Source organism: Leopardus geoffroyi, chromosome A3 (genome assembly GCF_018350155.1).
Source record: "Leopardus geoffroyi isolate Oge1 chromosome A3, O.geoffroyi_Oge1_pat1.0, whole genome shotgun sequence".
In the NCBI taxonomy this organism is placed as follows: domain Eukaryota; kingdom Metazoa; phylum Chordata; class Mammalia; order Carnivora; family Felidae; genus Leopardus; species Leopardus geoffroyi.
Genome location: NC_059336.1, coordinates 112901840 through 112908287, shown reverse-complemented (window position 1 = coordinate 112908287; position 6448 = coordinate 112901840). Strand labels below are relative to the sequence as shown.

General features: G+C 38.4%; 1 non-coding gene across 1 annotated transcript; it reads left to right on the top strand.

Annotated features, from left to right (window-relative positions):
• Positions 1 to 1951: 1951 nt before the first annotated feature.
• Positions 1952 to 2115, top strand: LOC123581798. The gene has a single exon (XR_006704026.1). It is a non-coding gene; the product is annotated as a U1 spliceosomal RNA (small nuclear RNA).
• The last annotated feature ends 4333 nt before the right edge of the window (positions 2116 to 6448 follow it).

The window sequence follows — 6448 nt, the reverse complement described above, 5'->3', positions numbered from 1 at the left end:
TTGTTCTGTTCAGGCCCTCAATGGATTGCATGATGCCCACTTGCGTTGGTGTAGATGCTCTTTACTTAGTCTACCGATTCAAAAGCTAACCTCCTTCTAAAACATCCTCACAGGCACACAGAAATAATAGTCTAGCAGTTCTCTGAACATCCCTTATCGCAGTTAAGTTGACACATAAAGTGAACTGTTACAGATAGGGTTAATGGTGGAAAAATTTGGGAATTAGATAGTCCAAGCAGAAGAATAGTAAAATCAAAGGCCCTGGGTGGGGAAATGTAATTTGTTTGAGGAACAGAAAGGCCAGTATGGCTAGATGCCATGAGTAAGAGGTGGGGGGGGGGGAGTGGCCAAGACAAGATGGGAGGAGTCAACAAGGGCCAGATCACAGGAGGTCTGATACAGTGGGGAAAGGACATTGGCATTTATTTTAAGTGCAAGATGACTTTCTTAGAAGGTGTTATGTGGAGAATAACAAGGTCTGGTTGACATCTGTAAATCATCGTTTTGTGGGGGTACATATAACATTTTCAACAGTGGTAATTTTGTGTCTCTTCACCATGAGTATCTTCCTATGAGGCAGAAGGAGGCAACATATTCTGTGGAGTGGTCAATTAAAAATTGGTTTTTGAAGAACTGCTGTACCAGAAAATTAGAATATTTGTAGAAATACAGACCTACTTAAGCTTTGCTTGTAGCTAACTCATGTTTAGTGTGTAAAGAAACTTGGACCACTTGTCTGTCATTGCCTGTCTTGTTTCTTCATTGTTCAGATAATCTGGATAATGTTCTAATGAGGAGTGAATTTGCAGCTTCCTTTCTTAATTACCCCTTTCCTTCCCTCCTCCACCAACTCTTCTTTCTTCCCTTCTAATAAGGGAGGCAGTTTATGTTTTCCTTCAATAGGTGCTCTTTTCTCCATGCAAATTCAGCCTGTTCCAATTATATTTTCTGGGCACTGATTTCATTGTCTGCTTATAAACTCCTCTAGTTATCAGAATTTAAAAGCTATGATGGGAGAGAGACCTGAAGCTGGCATATGAACAGGAAGCTAGCAGATATTTACTGCTTGCCTGAGACAGTTGCTATGAGCCAGACTCACTCACCAGAGGATTCCAGAAGGGGCTATGCTATCTCCACCTGCTTCACCTCATTTCTGTACTCTGATGACACCTGTTTCAGGGCAGCTAGTGTGGTTTGGGGACATCTGTAGATGTTAATGTAGCTTGCTCCCACAGAACAGCTGATGGCTGTAAGCATCACTTATGGGTGAAGCAGGGAGAATAAGAAGTCAGAGGTATAATGCAGGAAACCTGGGGGATCAAAGGAGTAATGGGGACAGGATGAAAAAAAAAGGAAAGTGAGACACAGTCAAAAAGTGCTGTAGATGGTAGCAGGTTTTGAGGACATGGAGGAGATAATTCTGATTTAATGTGAAGAAGTAGCAAATGAACAATGGAGCATGTGATGGCAAGGATTGGGTGGAGTGACAAGATATGCTCATTTGTGCTTGTTCACCCATGTGTCCATGATGATGACAGCCCAAGTCTTGTCTGCTTCCCTCTGTGGATGTTGGCTGCATTGGATGCCATATAGGGATCTCTGGTTCCCTGACTCCCTGGTAGCAGCACAGAATTAATTAAGTTCTATTTTATGAGGACCATCATATATCTGAATGTCCTTTCTTTTGCAGGACTATATACACAATGGTCCTGTGCAATGTACCCCCAAAGTCCATAAGCCCTGAAGATAGCTTCTAGCTGCCTAATCTCTTTCTCCTTCTCCTTCTCCTCCTCCTCCTCCTTCCTCTTCCTCTTCCTCTTTTGGTACTATGTGCCCTTATGTACTATATTTATCTTGGAAGGCAGGTGAACTATAAATTGAGATACATAAAGCTACAAAGAAACCCAATTATATTGAAATATGCTATCCACATATTAAGAAACAAACATGAATACTTACCTGGCAGGGGAGATACCATGATCACGAAGGTGGTTTTCCCAGGGCGAGGCTTATCCATTGCACTCCGGATGTGCTGACCCCTGCGATTTCCCCAAATGTGGGAAACTCGACTGCATAATTTGTGGTAGTGGGGGACTGCGTTCACGCTTTCCCCTGTTTAAAAAAAAAAAAAAAAAAAAAAAGAAGAAACAAACATGATATGCCACTATATGTGCTTTTTCATTAACATATTAAGTAACGTGTTAAGTAAATAAGATCTAGTGATGGGTCTAATAATTTCATTATATTAAAGTGGCATGAACATATTTTAAGATATCTGTGCCGAGTGTAATATGATATGAAAATATCTATGATTTCTGTTGATGACAGAGTAAGGTACTATTGGTTATTTATTCAAAATTAAATAACATGCTAAATGTCAGTCAGATGTTAGTAAAACTAAATATTTATTTTTTTAAGCATTCAAGGTCACAGATGCCCTATATTCTATTTACTGACCTCCGGAAATTTTTGATTACTGATTCATTTTCTTTAATGGTTATGGGTCTGTTCAAATTTTCTACTTTTTCCTGTTTCAGTTTTGGTAGTTTATATGTTTTTAGGAATTTGTCCATTTCTTTTAGATTACCCAATTTGTTGGCATATAATTTCTTATAATATTCTCCTATTATTGTTTGTGTTTCTGCGGTGTTGGTTGTGATTTCTCCTCTTTCATTCATGATTTTATTTATTCGGGTCCTTTCCTTTTTCTTTTTGATAAATATGGCTAGGGGTTTATCAATTTTGTTAATTCTTTCTAAGAACCAGCTCCTGGTTTCATTGATCTGTTCTTTTTTTTTTTTTTTTTTTTTTTAATTTTGATATCATTGATTTCTGCTCTAATCTTTATTATTTCCCTTCTTCTGTTTGTTTTGGTGCTTTATTTGCTATTCTTTTTCAATTCCTTTAAGTGTAAGGTTAGTTTGTGTATTTAGACATTTATTCCTTCTTGAGGAAGGCCTGGATGGCTGTATATGGTAAGAGTTAATTTCTGGCCTAGTAGGTCCCTGAAGTAGAGAGATTAGGTGGCTAGCCTACCCACCCCCAAACTGGTAGATGCACTCTGGTTCTGGGTTCTTTCTATAAAGTTTAAAATATCCCTGAGGAAATAGGGTAAGTGCAAAGGTAAAGCCAGAATGGGTGATATGCTTCCTGCTTACTGTTTCTCTTGGCATTTACCATGTGATTTTCAAATAACATGCCTTACCTACTGCTATTTCTTGACTTTTCAATACTCAACTTTAACTGTTTGTTGACTTTCTCCTTTGGAGGAAGACTTACAGCTCTTTTCTCCCCATACCTATTTTTCCATTCAGTTCTTTGGCAGTCGAGAGCCTTTTCAATATGGAAACTTAGTCCTTAACACCTAATAGAAGCTGTAACTTCTATCATTTGTTTGATCATTTTTTCCCCCTCTGTTTTCCTTGCTTTTAGTTAAGTGCTCGATCTCCTGGACTGAATGACTAATTTTTTTCTCATTGTATTAGTCCTCTGTTATTTTACATTCCTTTTTTTTTTTTTTAAGTTGGTAGGGAATTTTTTTCAAGTGTATTTCCTACTTTTTTACTGAATTATAACTTTTGCCTCTCATTTTTTTATTTTCTGGAAACACCTTGTCCCTCTATTGGAGGGGTCCCTCCTATTCTTCTTTCATAGATGTTATAATTTGATTCTTTTATGAAATTTATTTTGAAGTTTTTAACATTTGTTTTTGGTCATCAGATTAATCCTATTCTGAGATTCTTTTTTAAGGTTTATTTATTTTAGCTTATCTTTTTCATCTAAAAGCCTTTTAAAAAATATTTGTTGATCCTCGGGTGTCCATATTTTAGAGTGAGGAGCTAAAAGACCAACTGGAAATTGCTATGGAGTATAGTTTTGTGTCCTCCCGTCCCCACCTCAAATTCATATGTTGAAGCCTTAATCCCCAACATGATGTTACTTAGAGATGGGGCCTTAGGGAGGGTATTAGGTTATGAGGGTGGAGCCTTCAGGGTGAGATTAGTGCCCTTATAAGAAGAGACACCAGAGAGCCTTCTCCTCCTTTTCCTGTCTTTGCTGTGTGAGGAGTCAGGAAGGATGTGTGTTCTCACCAGGAACCAGATCAGCCAGAACCTTGACTACCCAGCCTCTAGAACCATGAGAAATAAATTTCTGTTGTTTAAGCCACCCTGTCTACAGTCTTATAGCAACCCAGACTGACAAAAACAGAAGCTCTATGTGTGATAGGTGGGGCTTTTTTACTGATGGGTTTGTATGGCATTAAGTCTGAGTTTTTAAACTATTTCTTTTAAATTTATTTATTTTGAGAGATAGAGAATGGGTGGCAGAGGGGCAGAGAGAGAGGGAGGCTCCATTTGGTCAGTGCAGAACCAAATGTGGGGCTTGATCCCAACTGTGAGATCATGACCTGAGCCAAGACCAAGAACTGGATGCTTAACCAACTGAGCCAACCATGTGCCCCATAAGTCTGATTTTTTAAATGGGAATTTCCTAACCATTATAAGTCAGGTTATATTTCACTCCTCTATCAAAACTCTCCAGTGGCATCTATCTATCTCAGAGCAAATGTCCAAACCTAAAAATAACTTACAAGGCTTTATGATGCACTCCCTGACTCCCTCCTGCTCCTTTGTTACCTCTAGATCCCATTTCCTACCATTCCCCACCCTGCTCACCCTACCCAGGCCAACTTGGTCTCCTCATGGGAGTGTCTTCTCACTATCCCACACATAATGAGGTCACTTAGTCCCTCTTCAGGCCTTTCCAATTACTCTTCCCACTGTTTGGAAGTTTCCTCAGATACTCACCTCAACTTCCTCAGATTGCTGCTCTACTGTCACCCTCAGGAAAGCCTTTCTGACCACCTTATATAAAATACCTCTTTCCCCTTTGCCTTCATGTCTACTATCCCTGCTTTATTTTTTCTCCTGTTATATGTCTCCATCTGATGTTACTTTATTACTTTTTGCCTTATTACTTCTTTCCTTTTCTTTCTTTCTTTCTTTCTTTCTTTCTTTCTTTCTTTCTTTCTTTCTTTCTTTCTTTCTTTCTTTCTTTCTTTCTTTCCTTTTTTATTTTTATGCAGCCTTTCTCCAACATTTAACCTCTGAGAGCTGAGGTTTTTTATGTTTTGTTTACTTCCATAGCCACAGTTCCCAGAACAATGCCTGGCACATACTAGGCACTCGGTGCAGTTTTAAATACAGTTGTTTGGCTATGAAAATGGGAGAAGGGTTCCAGAGATCTGGCTTCTCCTTGTACCGAGTTTTAGCATTCCTTCTTGCCCTGTACATGTGTTGATAACCACCATCTGATAACCACCACCAGAGCTATCACAATTCCTGAGCCTTTCCAGAATCCTGAGGTGCAAATAGTCTTTCTTTTGGCTCTCAATCATCTATCATCCAGTAGAATTAGGTTTCAAACTTTCTAAGGTCCTCAAAGTCAGTTACCACTTTCTTGTTTTCTGCCTCAAAACGTTTTGTCAATTTCTCTTACTCTCCTGTTCTCTTGAGCTGTGACCTCACAGCCCTGCATGATGAGAAACTTTCCTATATGCCTCAGTGCAAAGAAAATGACAAATACGAATATTCTGGATTTTTGTCAATATGGATCTGAAGTGGTATACTCAGGAGGAAATGAAATTACCAGAGGGGATCAAATAGGTTGTGTGATTGTGTGTGGGAGATGTTGCAGTACAGACAGAAGCCTGAGTATGTGTTTGGAGTAGATTATCTTTTTGGTCACTTTCAACTGTAGAAGTCATGATTCAGTGGTTCTGTGAAATGCTCTGAACTGCTAAGATAAAAGGTGCTATGGACACAAAGAGCATTATTATTAGCTCCATTTGTTGAAGTGATGTTATAATTTTTGTTCATTTTCAGTTTTATTATTCATTTGAGCCTAGTGAATCTTCTTACTGGCTCCCCTTTTGTATTATCACAATATCTAACAGCTTTAATCAGTCCATTTGTCTTGACAAAAATTACATGGATGGCTGTCCCTATTCACAGCACTGTTTTGTTTTTTAAATATCCATTCAACCATAGCTTCCTTCTCATAGAATACCCCATAGGTATATTCAGTCTCAGTGTTTCGGTTCCACCAAAGAAAGGTCCCTTGTCTGTTTTCCACTAGCATAACCAGCTTTAATACTCATTGTCTGAGAGCATTGTTTTTAATCATTTCACATTCATGTGGAACTCCTATGTAGCTCCATTATCAAGAATCAAAACTAACCAGCATTACTTAATGGAATCTTTAAATAGATTGTTAGAAGCAATTTTATCCACTTGTGTTATTTAGTCCCATGCTCCTCTTTTATCAAGAAATATATTCCCTTTTACCTGGCCTTGTCAGACTTGATTACTAGACACAGAGAGCATTAATAAGATAAAATTCTTAGTCAAGATTAGAATCTTATATGAAACTCCGTGTTTGACTGCTG